We start from the raw sequence: 27,196 nt of genomic DNA, 5'->3' as shown, positions 1-27,196 counted from the left end.
AGGGGACACTCCATGTTATTGATGCTTCTTAGAAACACCTATTAAAAATCTTAAAAACTGGGGTGCCTGAGTGACTCAGTAGGTTAAGCATCTGTCTTCAGCTCAGGTTGTGATCCCCCCGTGGGTTGTTCAGTGGGGAGTCTGCTTTTCCTTATGCCCCTCCCCCAGCTCACACTCATTCTCTCTCTCTCTAAAATAAATAAAATCGTTTTTTAAATATCTTAAAAACAGGCATTGAAATAGCAATGAGAAAATCTTAAAAATTTATTAAAAGTGTTTAATCATGGATACAAACTAAAAAATTAATTGCAAGGAGATCCTCAAAGTGTTTTTCATAATTGCAAAAAATGTAGAAACAGAAGTGAGGCATTAGGGTAAAAGGTAAATATATTAAAGTGCAATTTTTATGTGATGAATTATATCACTTAGTCATTCATCATCAATTTGTTTGCTATCAGGTGATAACTATATGTCAAGCTCTGTGCCAGGCATTAGAGACACATCATTGAACAAGAGAGTTACTGCTCACACTCAGCTGAGAAAACATTAGCAAACAGCAACAACAAAAAAGAATAAAATAAGCTGATGTTGATTGGTGATATAAAGTAAAGCAGTTAAGGGCTAAAGTATTAGGAAGGATATAAATAAATATTTTCTACGAGGACGAGAGAAAGATGGCTTCTCAGGGCTGAGACCATCAAAGGGAAACGATCTTGACAACTTTTAAGCTGCTTGAATCTTTCTCTGACCTTGTTCCTATTTGAAATCAGGAGCCCACAAGAGATTTGGCATATATCCAGCAGGTGAACTATTATTCTCTATGTAGTCATTAAAATGATGATAAAGTTCACAAAAGATTAATGCATTTAAAATTTAATGCAAACCATAACGTAAGGTATGGTTCTGTTCTAGAATAGAATCTTTCTATTTAGTTTATGTGCCATTATCTAAAGTGAGGTACATAACCTCTATGCTGACTTGCAAAATACATGACCAAAACATTTTTTTTTTTAAATCTCTATCTGATCATCCAACTCCAGTCTAATATTGAGTTTTGGGGAAATTATTGGGTGCTTTGAGTAGGCGTGTTAAGGAGAAAGGACTATAATCAGACCACTGAGGGAAAAAAATATATATTTCTTCTAGGAATTGAGGGGCACAGTGGATAGTGTCTGACTGACACCTGACCAATTCAGAGGTGCTTCTAGTTGTACTGACACCACACCATCAGGGAGGTGGCTGACTGAGGGTGGAACCGACTCATGGGAATTTGGGCATGAGTAATTGGATTAGAGCTTCCCATGGATCAAGCATGGGCCATAACCAGAAGGTAAAAGCAGCTTGGGGTTGTTTCAGCATCTGTTCAAGATGCTCAATTATGTCAACAGATAGAAACTGCAGGTACATTCAAATGAGTAAGGTTAGGAATTTAGACATGTCTAAGTTTAAGACACTAAATTTCACTGAGACATATTCAATAATAGGGACAAATTCCCCAAATTCAATGAAAATGTCTAATCAGCATGCCAGCCTCCTCCATTGCAGTGGTCCTGCAAAATTTTGTGGGTACATATTCAGTGAGAAATTTCATTCATGCTCAGAATCTCTTCTTTCTTTGGCTTGCCTTGAGGTAGAAGAAATACATTCTCTTGCTAGGAGGTGAGGGGAATGCCTAGTAATCCTTATTGCATAAGCATAGCTTTAGTGTCTATGTTTTTTTTATCAATAAAATGTTTGTTTTCCTTCACATAATCTTTAAGGCAAATAGTGACCTATGGTTAAAAAAATTATTGTCTCTTAGTAACAGCTTAGATATTTAGTTTATGTGCCATTATGTGCCAATATGTACCTATTATCCTCAGCTAATTAAGCTTCTATAAAAAAAAATCTTGAACAGGAAAACTGTTACCTATGTTTATACACACGTGCTAGCACACACATACTTCCTTATTAAATATAAGCCCATGAGACAGGTATTTTTGTTCTGTTTCCTCATATCACCAGTGTCCAGCACATGGTATATTCAATAAATATTTGTTGAATGAAATTAATCAAGGTTTGTTCTTAAAACCTCCTCAACTAAATTAGGAACAATACAAGAAAACCCACAACTTTTATTAATATTATTTCTAATTCTGCTTTGAAATTATTACAAGAGAAAGGCAGAACACATCTCTACTTCTAGCTTTCCTTTTATGTTTTTAAGACAAAGTGGCACACATACTAGATTTTACCAATTATATGTTTACATAATTAGAAAATTCAAAGGAATCAAATGAAGTATGAGAACCAATAAGAACACTCATCAAGGTAATGGATTAAAAAAATAAATAATTAAAAAAAAAAAAAAACTCTGTTAGTGGGGGTGCCTGGGTGGCTCAGTTGGTTAAGAACCCGACTTTTGCTCAGGTCATGATTTCGGAATGCTAAGATTTAGCCCCACGAGTGAGAAAGTCCATCCAGAGCTTCCAAGAATACTGACCGAGGCACACAGGATATGTCAGTGTCCACACTGTAAGATCATCAGTTCCATACACTGGCTAGGAACATTCATGGTTTGAACAGCCTCTGAGCCTACAATTGAAATTTTAAACATGTAAGCCAATTTTCATGTGGAATATTTGTATTAATACAAAATGAAAATTATACAAAGATTTACTGTAAAAAGTAAACTAAAAGGAAAACGAGGTTTGTACCTGGATATATTTATTTCTGCACTGCCCAAGAACTGAGTATCTTTGTCTTTCATAGTAAGTTTATAATTCAGTTTTTCCATTTCATAGTATTTTATGGTTGGATTAATTAAAATAAAATTAAAAGCTCATGCCGTATGTCCAAATTATATGTAATGTGGATGGTACAAAATAACATGTCTTTTAATGGCAACCTGGGGGGTTATATGCAAACAATGAATCATGGAACACCACATCAAAAACTAATGATATACTATATGGTGACTAACATAAAGCAATAAAATAAATAAATAAATAAATAAATGCAACTTTTACAAGGTTTATAATAACGATCTAGTTTAGAAATTGCCAACAATAAAAAAACAAGATTTCTTCAACGGCTTTTTTTAAGACCAATTTTTAAAAACTTTCACAATTTTTTCTAAGCGATTTCAAATGTGTTATATTTACTTCACAGGAAGGCTGCATTTATCAGAATAAAAGTTGACTGGTATTAATCATTAGGGATCATTCAATCACTTTAATAATTCTCATTTTGCCTTGCTAGAAATTTCCCAACTTAAAAATAATTTATTTTACAGACAGTTCCTGGAGAGCTGACATTTTCTGCATTTTAGTTCGTTATGGTACATCACTTTTATTGACTGTCTTTATATGGATTACAGGTGAAACATAACATGGAATTATATTTTACTTATTTTTGAATGAGAAAAAAGTATTCTTTGTGATTAAAGGGGAAAAATGACTATTTTGCTAGAATTAAAAGAAAATCTCAGCCTTTCCTTTTTCATCTTCTTACAGCAAGCAGACTTGGATAAATTGACTCAAGGTACAAAAGAATGAATAATGTGTGGCTGGAATAATCCTCTGTAAGATGAATGAAAGCTGACAACTTCAATTACAATTTGAACTGTCTCTTTGTGTATGAATGTGATTTAATGGAAATCTGATATTCAATAAACCTGACTTTCTTTATGATTTATAATAGCTAGCCTTAGGTTACCCAGATGTATTTTATAGTGTAAAATGGCACTATGCCCTCTCCCAGTGATATGCAAAATTTTCCATCAACCAAGAACCAAAGTATATTTTTTCTGATCAAAAAGAAGCATGTGTGACTCTACTGAACTGAAATTTGACTACACACCCTGACCCCCACCCCCAAACCATTTCTTTTATTTCTTGAAGCAACACAAAGCATCTGCTGACACCTTGTCCAATTTTTCATCCACATCCCGTTTAATTTCTTTCACTTCAAATGGGTGTAAGGCCAAATGAAGAGAAAGTTATCCCAGGAGACATTTTCCTGCAGCCTGATATCTGTGTATATGATCCAACCTGAAGTCATAAGTACTTGTCTGTCCTACTTAAGGAAGCTTATTACAGATTAAGTCTTTCTCAAGAGCACAATTAAACTGTAATGCAGGTAAGGAACTATAACTCTAAATGTATTTATGTTCATATTTTTCTCTGAAAAAATAAACTTACTAGAAAATATCACAACATTATGACTTTATCTAGCTCTCAGATAACTACCATATTCTGATTCTATATAAAAAAATGCCTGTTTATATCATTTAAAAAATATATCAAATACCAGGTGAATGATAAGTGTTTCAAGAAGGATATACAGAGATTAACATGATTTGTCTCACTGACTTTTAACAGCAATGATATTGGGACTTACTATTAGCACCATTTCAAAAATAAAGATCTTTAGATTTACAGAGGGTAAATAACTTCCCCAATTTACATAATTAGTGAGTGGTAGAATCAGGTTGTAAACTAACATCTCCATAATATAAGATGCCTATATACATATTATAATTGGGGAAGATTTTATAAGTTTGTGTAAGATCTTGATTTAATTCAACCTGGTTACTGTGTATTTGCTGCATAAGTGTCTAGCTGTATGTCTCTATATTTACCTATCTATGATTAGAATTTGTTTTCTGGAAGCTGACTCTGACATTTAGATAAGCATGCAGAATGTTTATCAGGGTGGTGCTTTAAGGTTCAAAACCAATGCAAAGAAAGGGAAGGAATGAGAACGAGTTAGAGGGAAAGTTTGGAGGTGATTAAATTCCTATGGAGAACTAGCTGCGCCTATAAACAGATCGGAAGCTTCAGTGGCCCTTCTTGGATATCCTGAGTGGAGCCAAAAGAATCAGAACTTGATTGTCCTCCATAACCAGTCACTGGATGCAGGCATCCTGAGAAAAGTGTGTGATTTTTCTTTACCCAAGTTAATTCAGAAGGGTGATAACAACTGAGGGCTTTCTCTCAACTGTATTCCTACCAACCATTGGAAATAGACCTGAAGGAGCAGCTGAGTTGTTCTTCATAACATCCACCATATTTGCATGCATAGAGATAACGCTGTATGATTACGTAGAGCTATGCACACATAACACAAGTTGTATTTTAGATGTAGCTAAGTCAACAGCTAGCTTGGACCACATATTGTTATTAAGCAAATAAGCCTAAAGCTTTGCACTTTATTCAGATATAGAAGACACATTTTGTTAAAAAATAGTAGTATGGAAAATAAAATATAAATTAATTTCATATCTTAAGAGGCAATAAAGTGTGAATTTATTAAGACATTTAAAGCAGTGGTAAGGAATTTAGACCTGTCCACTAGGCTGAAGAATTTCTGTGGAACAAATAAAAACAGTGGATTCAGTCTCAGGGCCTAAGAGGAGAAGTTCATCTTACTAAATAAAACCATACCTTCAAACTTCACAAACACCTATAGGTATGATTTTCTTACATGTTTTGTTCAGTGAAGGAGGCTCAAGATAGAAGATACAAAGGAGTCCTTCTTAAATGCCTAAGAAGGAAGTGGTTAAAACGTAAGAGTTCGTTTCAGATTAGACACCTTATGATGACAAAGAACCCCAGGAGTTAGACTGAGAAGAGTGACACTATTCTCTTATCTACGGTGTGGGAGGATCATATCCCTGGTGTGAATAAGGAGAAAATAATTCAACTAGTGGTGGTTGAGACAGAGATAGAAATAGAGATAGAGAACCATCAATGCTTTGGCACTGTGTGGACCTTACGACCATTAGTCTGAATGTTGTGTGGCAATGACAAGCCTCCTTTCATATCACTATTCATGATGGACTACAACGTACAGAAGGCATGGAAGTCAGAAACAGCGGAGACATTCATTGGATGCTATAGAAGGAAGGACAAATGTATACAAACAGCTTAGGCAATAACTACACTGCTTACACAAGAATTCTCAGAAACTACAATGGTGTATAAATACACAGAGGCAGCCTAAAATATACTTCCAGGTTGATGACAGCGCCTCCATACATCTCCCCCCCTCCACAAAGCCATATAAAAAGAAATCCTGGCTAAGTCTAACCTTTCTTGCCCGTTCTCCCCATTTGCCTCTGTTTGAGTCATCACCATCACTTCCCATTCAGTGGTGTAATTTTTTCTTCCATTAACTTTAATAGGTTTTATACCCATGTTAAGCAATGGGATCATTTTACACTGACTGGGTTGATGAGAAATACCTCCACTCAATTAGTTTCTCAATACTGGAATATTCTGAAATGAAGAAGAAATAGGCAATCTGAAAACCCTAAGCTGAAAATGAGGTAAAAGTTTTTCTATCCTTACATTCCATGATGTTTGAAAAACTGTATATATTTCTATGGTAACAATGGGGAAAATGTATTCAGCAAACTCCCAAGAATAGTAGATCATGAACTGTCTTTCACACATGGAATATTTGTGAAAATATACAAGTGTTGTAAAAAATGTTTCACTTTGCCTGGGACAAAGTTCCAGATATTTGGTATTTTGTATTTTGTCATAATGATTTCTCTTAACTCAGGGAAAATATTTTATCTAATGTAAAAGTGAGATCAGAATATTATTTAGATATATTAGTTGATAGGAATTGTGTTCATTCGTGCTCAAATTTAAGCCCCAAATATTTTTTACTCATAATATAATAAAATACCGTTTGAACATCAGATTGTTTTTTAATGTTTCTGAACATTGATTACACTGGAAAGAGTTGGATGTAAAACAACAACTATTTTTAGCCATGGTAGTCAAAATCAATATATTAATGTTGAACTTCTCAAGTAGGTAGAGGATTATAATATTGCAAGAAATAGGAATATGCAATAAATTTTACTGAAGAGGTGAAAATGTTCATTTTACATAAAGTATATTATGTATCTCACCAATTAAAAATACAAATTTGTGTTATTCCTATCTATGTGCAATGCATACTTATGCTCACAAACTCTCTTACACATAACCACAATTACAGTGTGGGATATGGTCAATAAATTAGCCCAAGTTTGAATGAATCACTCTGAGTATGCTCCCATTTGATTCAAGTGAATCAAAATGCCGAAGAATTCTTCTTGAATGCCTGGAGATAAGGGAAATTAATCCATGTTACATTTACTTCCTGTGAATAGGATGAGAGTGTATCTGCCCACATAGGTTTCCTGTAAGTAATAGAAATGTTGTGTTTTTGTAAATTCCACTTCGTATGGTATTTTCACCCTTCTGTATATAATAGATAAATGGTAGAAAATGGGGTAGAAAATATTAATGTCTTGGTTGCTCAGAAATTATAAAACGTATTTTTTATTGTTGTGCATTACTTCACATGTTTTAGAGAAGTGATGCCAGATCTACAGGGTAATGGATATGACAACTGAAAATAGACTTCCTATCAACTAATCAAAAAAGAAGAAATCCCAAAAGAAAGGTAGAAGAACAACAAAAGTTTAAGCAAAGACCTTGCAAAAGGGGATGATGAGTTTCTAAAGGAGGAGATCATTAGATGCTATTGTCTTGTATGAGAATCATTCCATATAACCTCATGGCCCTTCATGTTCTCCTTTACCACAGAGGGGTTAGACTACATGATCTCTACAGTCATTTCTATATCTGGCACCCCTTACTCTGTCTAATTAATGGAATATCTATAAATCCATATTATTTTCCTACATTAGTAAAAGATACTTGTTGAATAAAAATCATGACTCTTCTCTACCAAGAGGTTAGAGTCAAGTCCAAAGAGACTTTCCATATTTATGTTCATAGACTGTCTAGCTCATATCTGTGTGCCTTAGAAAGTGCAGAGAGGTCAGTCTGTGATGATGATTTATGATCACAAGGTAACACTGACCCCTGACACCACACGTCAGCAGGTGTTTTATATTGTAAGATTCATAGTTTACTTCTAAAGATACTTTCCCAGGGCTGTAACACGTGTGTATTGTTTCAAGCGCTATGTTCACATAGCCTGTGAGGACATAAAACAGAGAGCAGTCATTTGCTGGGGACAGTATAGGACACTGTACCTACTATATATGCTTTGAAGACCATAGTCGCATTTCTTCCCAAATACGCTGATGTAGCTTATCCTAGAAGAATTTAAATGGAACCAGAGAGCTGTCTGATATGACAATCCCTTCAGAATATGTCAGTCTCTTCAGATATGAAAATCTCTTCAGAATCTTTTCATGATGAAGAAGGAAACTTCTGATGGGAGACTTGATAACCTCTCTGCAACAAACTGATGGTCAAAGCACAAATTTCTCTCAGTGGGTTGGTTGAGTGATTTCCCAGGTTTGAACAGCAGTCATTACTGGAAAAGCTAAGCTGAATAAATATTTTAATATATACTATGGTCATCAAATTTATGGTTCACATTTTATAGCCTTTTTGGAATTAAATTTAGCTCTTAGAAATACTGTATGCTGTTTTAAAAATGACAAAGAAGATAAAAAACCAGGGAAGGTGTTACTCAAAGTACAATATCAATGAGAAGTAGTGTAGGAAAAAGTTTCTAAAATAAGTAAATACATCCTAACAGATACAACAATATATTATGTTCAATTTTTCAAGTATATACTTAGTAACATCAAATGCTTTATTGACCACTAATTCACAAACTAAATTAATTCAGGATTAGAGAGATATGGGGTAGGATTAGAGAAATGGACTCTCTAATTCATTGGAAAGGTGTATGTAATTTGTCATAAACTTTCTGTAAGGCAATTTGAAAAATGTAATGCAAAAGTCTAGAAAAAGGTTTAAGTCTAATAATTCCAGCTCTAAGAGTCCAAGAATAAGGTGTGATTTAATAACATTTTATAAGTACTAATTGTTTTAGTTTACTATTTTTAGTAAAGTAAAGTAAAGGCTAGAACTTAAAAACTTAATTCAAATTGGAAAAAAAAAACCACTTAAATATCTTGCAAGATGTAACAAATCTACTCAACAACTGAACTCAAAACATTTGAATAGTATAGAGTTATGGAACATCATTCATTAAATATATAGCTAATTAAAATCAATAGAATGGCATGCAAATCTCTCTCTCTCTCTCTCTCTCTCACACACACACACACACACACACAGAATTTTATCCTGTATACATTTGTATTTGCATACATGTCTATAAACTCATTGGTAACATAAACACAATTACAAATAAAATTGTATTCAACATACAGATTAAAATTAAGCTACATGTTACATGATCTTCTGCTTCATTTTCCCTTCCCTCATTGCAACAAATATTCTTTAATACTTTCATCCTTTGTCCTTGTGACTCTTCCCCCGTAGATTATGTCTTTGTTTCATATTGCAGTGGGTCTGGATGGATTTTATAGGAACTGCTCTATTCTCTAATCAGCACTGCAGGGGGAGATTTTTCTGGATTTCCCTGATCTTCCTGTGAAAGCCTGGGTATTTCTGAGGAAAAAGCATGGAGATGAATGGTATGGAGCTACATACTCTCATACAAACTCATATTTAGCCTCCAACAATTCATCACAGTCTCTAGTTTAATGTCCTCACAGATTTTGTGATCAAGGTAAGCAAATATATGTCCTTTGACTTCCATTCTCTTGAGTTTTTGCAAAGTTATTAATTTGCTACTTGAACAATGTTTTTCTTGCAGTTAAGTATAGTTGCTTTTTGTTCACTTCTTTAGATGTTCAAGATAGAATCAGAAGTGGTTAATATACTACGGAATAAGCAAACCACACAATAGTAAGATGCTTGATCTTGTTCTAGGGAAAGACATCTTTCATGTAACCAAGTTAATTTGAGAAAATTGAAAGTACTAATTTCCAAAGCTAAACATGATAATGAACTGTTTTTAAATAATAATTACTTATTATTTAAATACATGGGTGCACAACTTCTAGTTAATTGACTATGTTTTATCTCTCTTATCCTTTTGACCCCATGGAATAATTAAAGAAAATGAGGCACATGCAAAGGAAACTATAATCTAAGGCTAGAATGTATTGTTTCAAATGTGAGTGTACTTTTTGAAATTAAAAAAAAAAAAAAAAGAAAAGGAATAGGATCAACTAGGAGTGGGGGATTTTTTCCTCCTCAGAAAAAGTATTTGCTTTCTGTGATTAAGAAAATTTCTTGCATGAATTTATTTGTTAAGTCTGGTTAAAAGTATAAAATTGGAAGTGAGGATAACATTGCCAATAATGTTAAAGATGAAGGTAATGATAATTATGATAATTCTAGTGATAATGGTGACTTAGGTTCCAGTCCTCTAAGAGGAAAAGATTCCATGAGGTTTACTTACTTTGAGTTATTTCAATTTATACATTTCTCAAATGAAATTCATTATCATCACCATCATCATCACAAAGGCTTATTATACCATTTTACTAGAAAATTTACATGCATTCACTTATTTAATGTTCTCCAAACCCCTGCAAAATCTCCATAATTATTCCCCACTTGGAGATATTGAACAAGGATTTATAGATACTAGCTTATTTCCTTCAAGTTAGAAGTCTAAGAAGCGATCAAACTTTGGCTTAAAAACTCCAAAATTCTATTATTTCACCCTGTTTACCTCCTGAAAATCTGCCACAATAAAAATAATATTCTATACTTAATATGTGCCTGATACTGTTTGAAGCCCTTGAAATAGTTAATTGACATAAAATAAGTGTGTATTAAATACTATTATTATCACCTCCATCTTATAAATGAGAAAACAAAACAGGGTAGTTACAGCTAGTACAGAAGAATTCAAACACAGGGTATCTGACTTCATAGGATATGCTGCCTCAGGAACCAACATCTGATTGGGTGACATATCTAGATTTAGATATAGCTAGCTATATCTCTCTATTATCTATATATCATCTATATATCCATTATCTTTTCTATGGAGAAACTTCTTAGATCTTTGCAAAAGTTTCAAATGTTCACAGAGAATGAGATAAAATAATTATTTCAGTATTGAAAATCTCACGTTTGGGGTTTTTTTAAAAGATTTTATTTATTTATTTGATGGACAGGGAACACAAGCAGGGTGAGTGGGTAAGGGAGAAGCAAGACTTCCTGCCAAGTAGGGATGCAGGGCTTAATTCCAGGACCCTGGGATCGGGATCATGAGCTGAGCCAAATGCTTAATGACCAAGCCACCCAGTCGCCCCTCACCTTTGACATTTTAAAGACAAACACAGTAAATGTTTTCATGGCATTTTTTTTTTTTCTCGGCATATAACCTCATGCATTAAGTTGTCTTATAACATCCATTATGTTTATTATATTTTAACTCATAAATGGTAGGGACCATGTTATCCAATTTTACTGATTACAGGTTTTTTTCTTAAAAAGAAGCCCAAAAAGCATGAAAAGAACATGCTGGCAAATTATAGGTTTTTTCTTAAAAAGAAGCCCACAAGGCTTGAAAAGCCCACAAGGCTTGAAAAGAACAAATCTAGTGTAAGTCCACTGTATCTGGTATGATAGGGCTGAAACCAGACAGACAAGGAGATGGGTGCCTCAGATACCCCTTTGAGAAAGATCGCAGATGAGTAGGGTTAGCTCGCAGCTCTGGGCGTTAACTCCTTCAGGTGCGCCTCATTTTATGAGTGAAGACCATGCTCTTCTTGAGGTGTCCCACACGATGACTAAGCATTTGGGGCCCTAGCCACTTTTCCTCATGTGGAGACTCCTCTAATGAACAATTTTTAGTCTGTAATTCCCTGCTGGCGGATAAAGTCATTTTCATTCCTGTCTCATGTTTTGACGGTTTCTATGATTCATCCTGCCTTCTCCATTTTCATTTTCCAAGTGTTAACCCTAACTTGGTCTCAGATCCTATTTCCCAAAGAAGCTAACTGACCTCATGGTTATGGAGTGATGCCTACTTAAGTAGGGGGTAAGAAGGGGTTTTGAAACCACTTCCCTCAGGACACAGATAGTTCTCTGACACAAGACGGGTGCCCAATTGCTACTTTTTTCATTGGTACTGACTTGGGATAATGTTCTGGTAGGGAGAACATCCTAACCAGTGTAACAATTCAGTCATTTGAAAAACACAAGGAACAAAGCATGCTGGGAAACGGAATTGACTAGTTACTGTAAAGTTGCATTGCTACTCTTCTGAGGGATAGTGAAAGCCGAAGGGCCTAAGAAACTTAGTGCAAAGGCCAGAGGACCTCTGTAGTAACTCACAAAGAGGTCCTTATCTCTAATGTAAGGAAAGGAGAAAACGGAAAAGTGATTGAATACTCAGTTGAGGAAAGCTTACTATTCTGAAGTTAGAACACTGGGAAACCTGAGATCCTGGTATATCTTGGGACATTTCACTCCCCAAACACCTGCGAACCCTCAGAGACTACAGAGGTGGCTCATTCTTGCTTATTAAGATCTGACACTATCTGCCATGAAGGGAGACCTTTATAAGAAAGAAGATCCCCCTAAACATTTGGGTCTGAATTATAATTAAGGTCAAGGGGGCCAGAATATAAGATTGACGATGGGTAAGTTTATTGATTTGGGAGTGTGCAAAAAAGGACTTCCTATATCCAAAAAGAGGTCTGGCCTTTGCCCTTGGCTACGGTTAGGTAATCTGTATGCACCTGGAACTTCCTGCTTGAGAGGAGGGTCTTTGTTTTCCTGGGAGCTTTGGCCAAGAACAATCAAACAATGGCCTTGAACCATGCCTTATGAGTTCAGACCTCCGGAGAAAGTGGTGGCTTACACCACTGAGAGGGGTTAAGTTGGAGACTAAAGTCAGAGAGATAATCTGTAATTGAACCCTAGCTGGTGATATTCTTTGAGTATTACTGCATTTTAATGCTGAAAGGGTAACATGTGTCTGAGCATGGTAACAGCTTCAAGTTTGGGTCCTCACAAATTCTACCCTACCTCTCTCTTCATTTGGCTAGTTCTACGGCATGTCTTTTGTCTGTTATAAACACGAGGCTATGAGAATAATAGCTCTCAGAGAGTTCCATGAATCATTACAGGGAATTATTGAATCTGATGGAGTCTGTGGAGACCCACACATTTATGACCAGCTAGTCAGAAGTGAGAGTGGCTGTAGGGACCCCCCAAATTATGGTAGCATCTGAAGTGAGAGTAGTGTTGTGGGGACTCTTCCCTCACGCTGTGCAGTTTGCTCAACTCATTTGTAAGGGAATCTTCTCAGCACATAGAAATTAGCACAATAGCAAAGATTCCAGTGATGGGTCCAGACTCACTGTCAGACTGGCACCTAGAGGCTTGGAGAAAACAAAAGCCCAGGCTGCGTGAAGCTAAAAAGCTTTAATTGCTATAGCAGATGGTAGAGATAGCAAAAAACAAATCAGAGTAATATACATGTTATGTGTGTGTGTGTGTATATACACACACAAAATATACAATATAATATATTATATGAGCCACAAAGCCCACAGATAATTTTGTTTCATGAGAAGGCCCAGAGGACACAGCATCTACCAAGGCCATTAGGGATAAACTGGTGAAAGGGACATCAGTTAATTAAGTTCAGTGGCATTAATAAGTTCAGTGGCAACTCTTGGCAGGCTAAAGCTGAGGGTGAAGAAGGTCATAGAGCTTGTCTAATTAATAGCAAAATGGAGGACAGTTTATTTAAGGATACCAGAAGCCTCAGAGGGATGCAATTTTGTAAAGACTGGCAAAATCAGAGTGACAACCAAGGGGAGTTTAAGCTTCAGGATGTTATGGAAACAGATAATGAAACACGGTATCTCCAGGAGAAAAAGCTATGTGTACTGTGTAATGCCATCCTAATGTAATATTTGATTAAATAAAGCAATAACATGAAAATAGGAAGCTAAATAATATAGGAATTGGCATAATAAAATTTCCATTGTTTTTATCTTGGGAACATATGCATGAAAAGAGTTCCAGGTCCACAGAAAGAAGGACCTGACAACATCATGGCAAGAATATGCTTTAAATGATTGTACCAGTTCTTTTCCAAGCCACCCATAACTGTTTGCTTGGACGACAGTACAATGCTCAAAGAAAATTATGTCATATTTCAAAAGTTATTGAACACAGGGTCTGAGTTGACATGGATTCTCAGATACATGAAATGTTATGCCCCTGCCTCCCCATAATTCTTTTGGTCCAGGTAAAGAGATGGAAGCCATGACAATGTCCAGCATATAGTGTGGGTCCAGTAGATTAGAGAATCTACCAAGTGATCATTTCATCAATCTATCTATGGCTGAGACTGACATACTCTATAGTTAGCATCATATTGGAACTTGGCTTAGGGAGTAAGTATTTCCAATAGTAAAGAAGGAAAATTAGGGGGCACCTGGGTGGCTCAGTCAGTTAAAGCCTCTGCCTTCGGTTCAGTTCATGGTCCTAGGGTCGTGGGATCAAGCCCCACATCGGGCTCTCTGCTCGGCGGGGAGCCTGCATCCTCTTCTCTCTCTGCCTGCCTCTCTGCCTACTTGTGATCTCTGTCTGTCAAATAAATAAATAAATAATCTTAAGTTAAAAAAAAAAAAAGAAAAGAAAAGAAAGAAAGAAAAATGGAACTTTCTAAAACTTTCCTCAGCCAAGAGAGTAAATAAAAATATATAGTGTAGCAAGACAGTAGATTAGTGTAACACTAAAGACCTAAAGAATGCCCGGGAGCATGTCCCTATGTTATCTCCACTCGATTCAGGATTCTGACCCCTGTAGACACCAGATTGATTCTGTGGACTACCACAAGATCACAAGCAGTGGCTCCAATGGCTTATGCTCTGTCAGATACAGAATCATATCTATGTAGAATATGACATTGATCAAATATATTGATGTTATCACGATGAATGGACAGCAAGATGAACAGATGGCTAGCATGATGAAAACCTTGACAAAATATATGAATCCCAGAGTGTGGGAAATAAATCCTGTAGCTATCAATGACCTCCCATTTCAGCAAAATCTTTAGGAGTCCAAATGGTTAGGATATCCCCTTGACAACAAAAGGCAAATTGTTGCATCTCATATTCCCTCTCACTAGGAAGCATGCATAACACCTAGTAGACATGGGCTTCTGGAGGCAATACATTCTACACATTGCAGAACACTTAAGAATTCTTAATACTGGACTATAGAGCAGTTGATATGGAAGGCTTCTTGCTTTGAGTGAGGCCAAGAGTAAGGAAGGACTCTGAAGTAGGTCCAGGCAGGGGTACCAGCAGCACTTCCGGCAATATCTAAGGTGTTGAGAGGATCAGTGGTAGCAAAGATGCACTGTGAAATTTATGGCAAGCTCTGTGGTAGGATCAAAACATAAGCTCATAAGTTTCTAGATGAAGACCATACTTTCTGGATTGGAAAGTTACCTGTCTTAAAATGACAACTACAAAAACAAAAACAACAAAAACCCCAGCTATTAGATATATGCCTGCTCCTTGGTAAAGTCAGAATGCTCTACAATGAGACAAAAGCAAATTTGTGTCTGGGACTACACATCAGGAGGAGAGTCCTGTCGGATAGCCCAAGTCCAGGAGATCTAATAGAAAATTTATTGAAAGATAAAAATAAGAAATTTAGGGCTGAGCCCAAGCAGGACTAAAGACATAAACCAACAAGCGGACACAGACAAGTAACAGGACTCCCCTGTCCCATAGAGTAACTGCCCCAGGGTTCCTCCCTCACATCATACCAATGGTGACCAGGTGGGATGTCCCATACCACCACCTGAAGATGGGTAAAAAGCACAAGCTGCTTTATCTGTGGGTTAGACAAACAGGTTGATTCAAGTAGAAATTGATGAGTGGCTGTGTTGCAGTCTTATTCATTGACAGGTTTGGAAGAGAGAAGGGAAAATCTTTCCAGTGGATGAGGTTTGAGCGAGGACCCTGATTATCCACATTGTTTAAAAAAGTAGCTAAGGTTAAAAGTAGTGGCTAATGAGCTGGATAGCTGCTCAAGAGACCAGAAAAACAAAAGAGAGATTGGAAAATCAGAGATAAGGAGGTCTGGGATAGAGACCTCCTGATGAATAGATGTGAATGAGGACAGAGTGTGAAGACATTTGTAAAACATCTTATGTGCAACAGAAAATGTCTACCACGGACGAACCACTGCACAACCAAATAGATATTAATGACTCAGCGAGTTGACACTAACCTGATTTAATCAGCCTCCACTTAGTGCTGGCAAAATTAGCATTCAAATTATGTACGCATGGTAGCAGAGATGAAGGATATGCATGTACTCCCTCTTATAATGGTTGGTCTAGCTACTGTCACCTCTAAATGTACAACAGAGAACAACACAGAGTGCCTGATACAACTCTATGCTTCAAGGAGATCAAATGGCTCTTAATGTCTTGTAAAAGCTATTGATTTGTTCTTATTGGAACAGATATTTATTTCAAGTATGGATTTGCTCAGTCTACTTGTTAAGTCTCAACCACCATCATTATTCAGAAGCTAATGGAGCATGTGCCCATAGCCATGAGATACCATACAACTGAACAGTAAAACGAAGAACCCTATTCATAATAAAGAAAATGGAGGATTGGACCTATGTTGCATACTACACCATTCAAAAACAGTTGGACTAATAAAGACTTCAATGGCCTCCTAATGGTGCATCTGAAACGACAGTTTGGAAGTGATAATCCAAATAGAATAGGATTTCATCCACGCTGAAGCAGAGAAGTCTGTATGTAACTGCATCCTCAATAGGAAAATTATATGAATCAGGAAACTGAGGTGGAGGCATCAGTCCTAAAGTTCCATTTGGTTAGTTATGTTTCCCATTTCTAGAACTCAGTTCTGCTGGGATAAGGTCTTGATCCTTGGAGAATATAACCTGTTTTAGACAGAGAGGCAGGAAAGGGAACCCTTGGTCATCAAGGAATGATAGGGTTATGGATATGGTATCAGGGCAGTGAATAACACATGCAAAATGCAGGTGATGCACTTGGCTGTCCATTAGCTTCCCTATATCATTGTGATTGTGAGTAGAGAGAGGTCAACTGCGGCTGCCTGAGAAGGGCATGATTATTGAGGGATCTGACCCCTAAAATGAAGACTTGCCAGCCCTAGGTTAGTCAAAAGAACAACAGAGATGTTAGCTGAGGGTACGTGGAACTTAGAATACAGAGTAGAGGGGGAATACGATGAATTCCAGTCTCAAAACCACGTACAGGGGTGAGAGCTGTGATTCGTCTCATCTCTGTCTTCTCAATTTACACCCAGGAGGGAACAAGTACTGGAATGCTGGAAATGCTGCCGTCCAATCATGAGTGGAGAGGGGACTCCACGGGGAAAATGGAGGTCTATAGAGCACCCAGTGCTTCCTTCAAGAACGAACACACTGCCAGTGTGGTTAGCTGACAGCTCATGGCTGTTAATTCCTCAACATTTGAGCTGAGGTCATACTTCTCAAGATGGTTCTCAGCAATGACAATATAAAACGGCACTAAAAAGGGCCTTATAATTTCCACCCAGTATGTGACTCCACTAGTGGGCAGTCTTTGCTCTAGAGCTCTTGGTTAAGCTGGCAGAGACTATTAGATCTGCATCAGGGGATGTTGGTTCTCCGGGCACATCCCGACAACCTCCCTTTTCTTTTCACAGGTGCTGCTGTGAAATATTAGTACATTTTTCTGGAAGATGTAACTGATGCTTATTAATTAACCATTTTTTCTTTGATGGTAGCTCAAATGGGTCCTATTCTAAATGAGTAGGGTTTTCTTCTATGGGACAAAAAGATGATCCAAGACTCAAACAAAGGAAATGATCAAAAAAGCATGGAGTGCAGTTCTCAATCTCCGAATGCCACACTTTGGGAATCTGGCAGTGTTCATACTGAAGCCACAGCCTACTGGGACAGCTCCTACCATTGACTGAGAGAAGCCCTGGACCTATGTTGCATACTACACCATTCAAAAACAGTTGGACTAATAAGAAGACAGAGCCCTGCCCTGTCTTCTTAAATGTCACTCCTCTACTAATTCTTCTAACAGACTCCTCTGGGCTCTCGCTGAGCATGGCTGAGATCTAACACCTACACTGCAGTGGGAGACTTCTCTTACTCAATTTATCTTTTCTCTCACAGGAGTCAGACCTGCATGATGATTTGATGACTCTTCTATGGATCTCCAGTTTTCACTCCCCATTATCTTACACAGGCAGTTCCCCCATTAAATCTCTTGCATTCTAATTACAACTTTGTGTGTGCTTTCCAAGAGCCCAAACTAACAGAACCCATTCCATATCACCCTGAAAAATTTCTATATTTATGTGAAAACTCTACCCATATTTTCTCTTTATGTGTCTATTTTTTCTGAAGTTGTGTGATATACATGAAATATTTGTCATTCTAGAGTAAGAAATTTTAAATACTTATAAAAATTCCCCTTTCCTTATTTTATTTATTCATACATTTATGTATTTATTATAATAAAGTATTCTCTGAAACTGGCCATTTTCTTCTGAATATATTCTATTTTAGATGACATTTCTTTAAAAATCTAGCATGGAAATTGTAATTTTTTTTTTTTTTAAAGATTTTACTTGTTTATTTGACAGACAGAGATTACAAGTAGACAGAGAGGCAGGCAGAGAGAGAGAGAGGGAAGCAGGCTCCCCGCTGAGCAGAGAGCCCGATGCGGGACTCGATCCCAGGACCCTGGGATCATGACCTGAGCCGAAGGCAGTGGCCCAACCCACTGAGCCACCCAGGCGCCCCGGAAATTGTAATTTTTAAGCCTAACTATATTTTGAGCCTGAGGTTACAATGGGACCATCAAATTCCCTAATCTCTATTCTGTATTTATGTTAATAAAGTCTAAGATCAAATTTGCATTTTTCACACCATACAATAGAATTATATAAAAGCCGCAGTCACCTAGAACTCATATATCTTTTTCCCATATGCTAGTATAAAGACTTATTTTCTTCATTCCCTGTTTCTGCAATTGTTCCTTTGAAACTAAGCATGATACTTTACATTTATTCTCATTATATTTCATTTAATTTGCTTTGGTCCATCTAACTCATCAATACTCTTTCATACCCTGTGTCTGTCATCTAATATACTTACTAATATATCCTAAATTAGTTTCACCTTCAAATCTAGTCATCATGCCATTTCTGTTTTAAGAACTGGTATAAATGTGGAACAGAATAGACTCTGTGACTCAGTGTTTAAACACTTTCCTGCAAATAGGTATCAATTTATTTATCAACAGTTTTGGATTTGGTCATTCTACCAGGTATGGGTCCATGGAAATGTACATTAATTATCATTAAACCCATAGTCCACTCTGTTTTCTATAAGATTTGCATTACCTATATTATTAAATATACCTGTTTCCTACTATATTAAATATATGTTTGATCAAAATTCATCAGAACAAATTCTTTAACTAATTGATAGCTGTTGAGAAAAAGAGGGTATAGAAAATATGGTGTTGTAAAATATTAACTTTCTTTGAATTTTGTTCTTAATTTCCTAACACTTCAAAAGTTCCTGAGGGACATATAGGCACAACAAATAATAGAGTATACAACTATTTTGGCTTAAGTTAAAAAAAAAAAAAAAAAGTGGGCCTTTTCCCCAAAACCCAACATACGGGTGAACTAGATCAAAAAATCCCTTTTCCTTGGCTAGAAGTAAGCCTAGAAGTAGAACAGATGCACTATAACTTAATTCGTCTGCCCTTTTCTCACCAAGCTCCGCACTTAGTCCCTACCTTTCCACAGTATTCTCCACTTAGGAAAAACAAGTTCTTAACAAGGACAAGAATTAATGCAGACCATGTTTGACTGTCAACCCAGGCCTTCTTGAAATGAGAAAAGATAAGAAACTTGACATTTCTTCCCTCGACAATCTCTATAGCAAGACATGCATCTAAGTGCCAGACTTATTTCTCTTCTCATAGGTCTTCCTACCCTCCTACCATACTTCCTCTGTGTTACTGTACATGATCCTTCACATTGATTCTAATCCATTGAAAGGGGTAGAGACATAAAATAAGCCATACATTCTCCCTATAAGCCAACACTGCTCTTGCTTTCATATCCACTTACTTTATATTTTAACTCATCCATTCCCTGAGATATTTCTCTTGCATGTCTTCTCTGTGCACTTGACTATGATTCTGTCCCTTGTTTAAGAGCCAATATTTGGTCTAATAGTTAAAATCCTTTTGAGTTTAAATAATGGAATATCTAACTCACAGTTTTGTTTGTTTGTTTGTTTGTTTGTTTGTTTGTTTTTTAAGTGGCAGTGCAGTGCAATCACACATTTTAGTTATTTAATTATTTTTCTTAGGTAAAACTTAGGAATTGTGGTTCCAATTCAATGAGACAACTGTTATTTGTCCAAACTATTATAGTTGAGATCGGTTATTATTGATCAGCACTCACCTCAAAATTTCTGCTCATATCTGTTAACATCACTTAATAGGGTGCCTGGGTATCTCAGCTGGTTAAGCCTCTGACTCTTGATTTTGGTTTGGGTCATCATCTCAAGGTCATGAGATAGACAGAGCCCTGCATTGGGTCTCTATGGTGGGCATGGAGCCTGCTTAAGACTCTTTTCTCCCTCTATCCCTACTCCCCCACTATTTTTTTTTTTTTAAATAATACCAATTAGTATGGGTAGTAGTATGAGTACCTTTACAAGATAAATGAACAGGGCATTTCTGTAATTTTTAAAATTTTTATCTTATTCTTTTTTGCCAGAGTTCCTCAAATGAAAATACAGCAATTTACCAGAAATGTTTATATGACCAGAACTAACTTTTACATATTTATCAACATTTCTCTGTATCTAGGGGGAGAAAGTATGCTTTTCTGGAGTTAACTCAGTGATTTTAAATTTTCTGCTTTATAAAAATAATTGGAAATATATTTGGTCCTTATCCATTTCTCAGTTGTAAAGAATTTTTTTAAATTAATATGTTAAGGAAAAGTTCACAATGTTCAAGAAGAATGTAATATTTTCTTTAATTAATTAAAATTTAATTTTATCAGATTAAATCTGGACATATTAATACAATTTGTAAATATGACATTTCTTCTCAAGTAAAGAATAGAGAAGGAATTAATTCAAGAGAGGGTCTAGGTAAGAACTTATTAAAAATATGAAAAATTGGGGCGCCTGGGTGGCTCAGTGGGTTAAGCCGCTGCCTTCGGCTCAGATCATGATCCCGGAGTCCTGGGATGGAGCCCCACATCGGGCTCTCTGCTCCTCGGGGAGTCTGCTTCTTCCTCTCTTCCTCTGCCTGCCTCTCTGCCTACTTGTGATCTCTGTCTCTCAAATAAATAAATAAAATTAAAAAAAATACTTTCTTTAAAAAAAATATGAAAAATTAGTCAAATTGAAATTTAAGCATCCTGAAGCTTAAATGGAAAGCAGATTTCACAAATCAGTGGCAATTTTCCTTGTCACTTTCAAATTAAGTAAAAAATCTCTATTTCCATGTGTTTTACAATCTTACCAACTTTCTATCTTACTTTTGCGCCCAGATATTACCCAAAACTTTTCCACCTCATCATGTTTATTATCCTAATGGGATGATTTATTGTTTTGTTCCATTTTTAATTTTAATATTTGGTTTACTTGATTACACAGTATTAAAATACTATAAATTAGTCTGAATGTAGCATTTATCATACAAGCATTAATAATATATATTACTAGTACTTCAAAAATGGAAACAACACACTGGAAAATAAAACTTAAATGTTAAGATGGTAGGAATAAAAAAGAAGAGGAAAGTAAATGATGCAATGCAATATTTATTCTAGTGGTTTTTTTAATTAATGAGAAATCTGAACTTCAAAAAATAATGGTATGCATTTTCCAAGTCTATATATTATCTAAGCCAAATTGGAATTTGGTACAGAAATGATGCTTCTTAATATTACAGAATGACCTCAGAATAGTGTAAAAGCAATAGGTTTAAAAGATAAAAAAACAAAAGCAAACAAAACAGAAGCTAAAAACGAACAAACAAACAACAACAAAAGAAAACCCCCAAACTTTCTTACCAATAGCAGGACTATTAGCAAGTTTCATTTACTAATTCTATTAACTTCTCATTTACGATTAAATTTGTACTGTTTTAATCAAAAAGACCATCTGAAACAAAACATCTAAGACATTCTCAATTTTAGCACTGTTGCTATTTTGGACTGGATAATTCATATGGTGGGGACTACCCTGCACATTGTAGGATGCTCAGCTGTGTCCCTTGCATTAGAAGGGTAGGTTCCAGAAGTACTACCCCATTTGTGGTCATTTGAAACATCTCCAGTACTGCCAAATGTCTTTCTGTGTGTTTGTGTGTGGCCATGTGTAAATGTGTGAATGTATATACTCACATGTGGGCGTTTCCTTGGGTTGAGAAGCACTGATCTAAAGTTACATTTAAAATAAATTTTAAGGTTAGATATTAATATAAAAAACAACCGGCTTTTATGATTTTATATGATTTCATGTGATTCCAAATATTCAGCAAATTTTTATACTGGATACTCAATGCAAAGAAATCTACATTCACAATTGAATCAATTTTGCTATATTTTATGAAAGCAATAGTAGCTTGTAGTGCATGTCATGTGTACTAAGGATCAAGTTTCAGAACATGGAAGTAGAAACTATAAATATGTTGGGTGCAAGAAAATGGTAGTATTATCTCAAAAGTAGCTGAAACTCTCTCTTATAGCATGGCTTAGCAACCATAATTATACTTCATCACTTCAAATTAAAATTTAAGATTTTCTTATAGTTTGTTTCCCTTCTCAGTCACCAACCTGCTCGAGAAAGACATATGGAAGAATCCCCCTCTCTCAAAAAAAAAAAAAAAAAAGAAAAAAGAAAAAGTCAACAGAGTGGGTGAAAAACAGAGAACAGTTTTCCCTAACAACAGGAATGTATGATTCCTGATATCACCTGGTACACACTGAAATTTTCTTTTGAAAAGATGTATTTGTCTCCAAAAGAAAAAACAGGTTTACTCTTATCAATATAAATTATGTATAGGTTATTCATGATCAGTTTTTCACCTTTCATCTGCCTTTCTTACTGCCTGACACATAGAAAAGTCTCAGTAACTATTACTGACCTACATTCTCTCCCTCCTCTTTGACCCAACACCTTTATCAACTTGTTTATTTTTATCTCTATTTAATGGTTTAGGATGCTAAATAGACTTAATTAGTTGGCTAGCTAATTAATTTATCCTATTCTTTCTAGATTCTATGTCTAGATTTCAGGAGAGTTCTGGCATTGATGCCAAGACCCTGGCACCATGTGCTAAGCATTTTCTTGTTATAGCATATGCTTGTAGTACTCAGCAGTAATTCCCTCCTCAAGGTTGGCACATTGGAAGATTACTGACATAATTTCTCAGAAAGAGAGAAGTACATGGAGTGAAAATGTAATATAAAGATCTTTGTATCCTATTTGATGCTATTAAGGAATATCCACAACCAAGCAATCAGGTAGATACAATGACTGAACCTCTTGACTACAGTCACTGCCATCACTGGCTATCCCAGTGATGAGACAATGGGCACAGGAATGGAGAAGATTTGGTGGTCGAGATAGATACAATGCAAAGGCATAGTGTATGGGTGGCCAAGCTGTCTAAACTAGCTTCTTCCCACATATGTAACTTGTTAGTAACAAGCAGCAACATCAAGCTTCCAGTATATCTCTAGTATATTTCCATCCTCAAGGAAAATTTCCAGTCATTTAAGTGAACTTGACTTCTCTAAAAGCAGCACCACTTTGCCTGGAATTGACATATATTCCCTGAATGTGTGTTCTTTCTTTCCCATAAGGCCGTGGCCAGAAAAACTGGAAGGATACTTAAATTCTTGAATCCACTGACACAAAATTTCTTATTAACATTGCCTAGAAACAAGAGATCCGGTTTATATTAAAGGAGCAGTGGGAGCTGGCCGTGAACATGAGATCCACAAGTTTCACACTGTTGATCCACCCAGAAATGGCCAACCTGATAGAAGAGAGGAAACCACTTCTAAAAGAAACAATTGAAGTATGAGATAGAAACTGATCACTGGTATTGTGGGTACCGTCCTTCAGGATGTAGAATATACCCCAAATCAACAAATAGTATATGTCTCGGTATCTGCAAGAGGTGTGATATAGAGGCATGGGAACCAAAGCATGTAAGTAATGGAGGCCATGCTTACCACAACTCCCAGTTATCCATCCGAGTTATTTGTGTCTTTCACTCCTTACTTTTGGGCTCTATGAAACAAGGGGTCTTGGTTCCCAAAAAGTCAATGCTTTACCCAGGATATACAGTGGAACTCTATATGGAACTCCATATACTAATATACATGAACTGTATATATGGAACTCCATAGAGTTTTAGGTTGTATCTTCTGCTCTGTTACTGCAGACTCTTTGCTCCAAAAGACCGGATCTTCTGCTCTGTTACTGCAGACTCTTTGCTCCAAAAGACCGGAAGATAAGTACAAAGTTACCTTGCTAGCAAAATTTGAGGAGCCTTGAGAAAGGGAGTGAGAAGAAGTGGTCTATCTCAGTTATGTTTCTGAGTTCAACCGTAGAAGTAGAAGCTGGAGTTCTACCCTATTATCCTGTCTCTTATTAGTATCCCAGGAAACAAGAATAACCCCAATTCTGGAGATACTTTTCCCAGATGGAACACAACTGATTAAAAAAACAAAACAGGGGCGCCTAGGTGGCTCAGGTCACCTTCGGATGCCTTCAGCTCAGGTCATGATCTCAGGGTTCTGGGATCGAGTCCTGCATCGGGCTCTCTGCTCAGCAGAGAGCCTTCTTCCCTCTCTCTCTCTCTCTGCCTGCCTCTCTGTCTACTTGTGATCTTTCTCTGTCAAATAAATAAATAAATCCTTTAACAAAAAAAATCATGCAGATTTCAGTGGTACAGGTATTCACACAACTGGACACAATGGTTTTCCCCTCTCTATCCCCTTTTTGAATATAACAAACTCACGTTCATGAATTGGAGACATAGGCTGCAAATGGTTCCAAGTTGCCTGTTCACTGGGAATTATGCCCTGCCCCCAAGGAATTGCCTTATAAAAGTTCGAGCTCTCTTCTGTGGCATGTTGGGGGTTCTCAGGACCACCCCCAAGTGGGATGATTCATTAAGAAGACTCACAGGACTCAGCATGGAGTCATACTCACAGCTATAACTTACTAGAAAGAAAGAAAGAAAGAAAGAAAGAAAGAAAGAAAATAAAGAAAAAGAAGGCCCAAGCAAAATCATCAAAGGGAAAAGGCACTTGGGGCAACGTCCAGAGGAAACCAGACACTTTTGAGATTCCTTTGTCAGGGGTCACACAGAAGGGGCTCACTTAATTCCCCCAGCAAGGAATTATGATGACATGCATAAAATGTTGTCTACCAGGGAAGTTTACTAGAAATCAAGGGACCAAGTTTTTATTGGGGATTGATTATGTAGGCACCCTCTGCTTCGCACAAACTAAAATTCTAGCCTCCCAGAACAAAGGCTGGTATTCAGCATAAACCATATTGTGCACATAATTTAAGCTCAGGGAGCCACATGTATCAGTTAGGGTGGTGGAAACGGCCCTGAAATCCAGGTTCCTAGATGTCAGTCAAAAGCTAACCTGGTAAGCAGGCCCTCAGGAAAACAATCAAGCTTGTTATGCTAATGCTTTTCTCCAGGTGGGGAAAGACTGCTGCCAGTGATTAGCAGGTGCCAGGATACAAAGGGCTTGCCGCCTTGCCTCAATTTAGGGCATCTTAGAAAAGTCCTCTCAGCATCGGATCTTCCTGTGGACTTCACAGGTGAGCCACCGGCTCTGTCAGCCGCATTTCATGGCTTCTCCATTTCTGCACAGAGGTACTTGGAGCTTTTGCCAAGAAAACTGTGCACATAATTCTTCTATGTCAGAGTCGGTTTCGAGCCTTCCTAATCTAAAGTAACACCCTAGTAATTATGACCCAAGATAGTAGTATCTGGATAGTAGATGAGGTCTAGAGGCTCTTATATATTAAAATAGTGATAACAATATTTTTGAGGTGGTTCTTGGGGGCTCAATCAGTTAGATGTCTGACTCTTGGTTTTGGCTCATTGTGCTCTCAGGGTCATGGGATCGAGCCCCGCGATGGGCTCCACACTCAGCATGGGGTCTGTTTATAGTTTTTTCTCTCTCTCCCTCTCTCAAATAAAAACAAAATGAGCATTTGGGATATTGTTAATTTTCAAAATGTGTAGAGATTCAGGTGAAAATTGAAGTACAAAATTTCAAGAATAATAGGACTTACGATGCAGTAAGTTATGCCTTTTACTAAAAGAAAAATAAAATCCAGAAACTCCAATTTTGAGCACAAATTTATACTTCAAACATAAAATGAAAATAGCTACAACCTCAACAGTTCTTAAATAAGTAAATAAGAAAGTTTATTCTAGACTCAGGAGTCATAATAGCAGAGAAGTAGAGGGAGGACTTGGCAGACTGTTAGTAATGTAAACACAAGTACATACACGTATGTATTCACACACATATGCAATTGCACACACGCACATACTCATTCCTGTTATATTCTATGTATTATCCTTGAAGTTGAAGGAATGAAATGGACATGCATAGCCGTCTTCGGCACTCTGGAGCATCACAGCTGCTGTATAAAATTCTAGATGATTCTGGTTCTAAATGACAGTTTCTACTTTGTACAGAGCACTAAGAATAATACATCTCTGTGTGAATACGAAATATTTAGTCTATCTCCCTACGTAGGGACAGTGAAAAGATGTAAGTTCTTAAATTCTCCGATAAAGGAATAATCAGCATAATTGTTTTAAATGTTCGTAATTTTCTTATCCTGAAACTGCCTGTCATTGAATTCAAATAGAGCCTGTGCCTACGTTTCCAAGTCCTGCAGGTACAAAGCAGACAGTTCATTACTGAGCTGAATACAATGGAACTAAGTTTTACTTGGCAAAACCTGTCTCCTTCTCTGAATAATATGTGCGATATTACTCATTTGATGGTAGGTTACATAGGGCCACTTGCTTGCTCTCCTGGAGCCCTGCATGGCATTTACCATATGGTTCATAAGACTGTTTCATAACGTACGTTCTTGGGGCGCCTGGGTGGCTCAGTCATTAGGCGTCTGCCTTCAGCTCAGGTCATGGTCCCAGGGTCCTGGGATCGAGCCCACATCGGGCTCCCTGCTCAACAGGA

Source organism: Mustela lutreola, chromosome 5 (assembly GCF_030435805.1).
Source record: "Mustela lutreola isolate mMusLut2 chromosome 5, mMusLut2.pri, whole genome shotgun sequence".
In the NCBI taxonomy this organism is placed as follows: Eukaryota; Metazoa; Chordata; class Mammalia; order Carnivora; family Mustelidae; genus Mustela; species Mustela lutreola.
The sequence above is the reverse complement of the archived record's forward strand: the minus strand, read 5'-3'. Positions refer to the sequence as shown.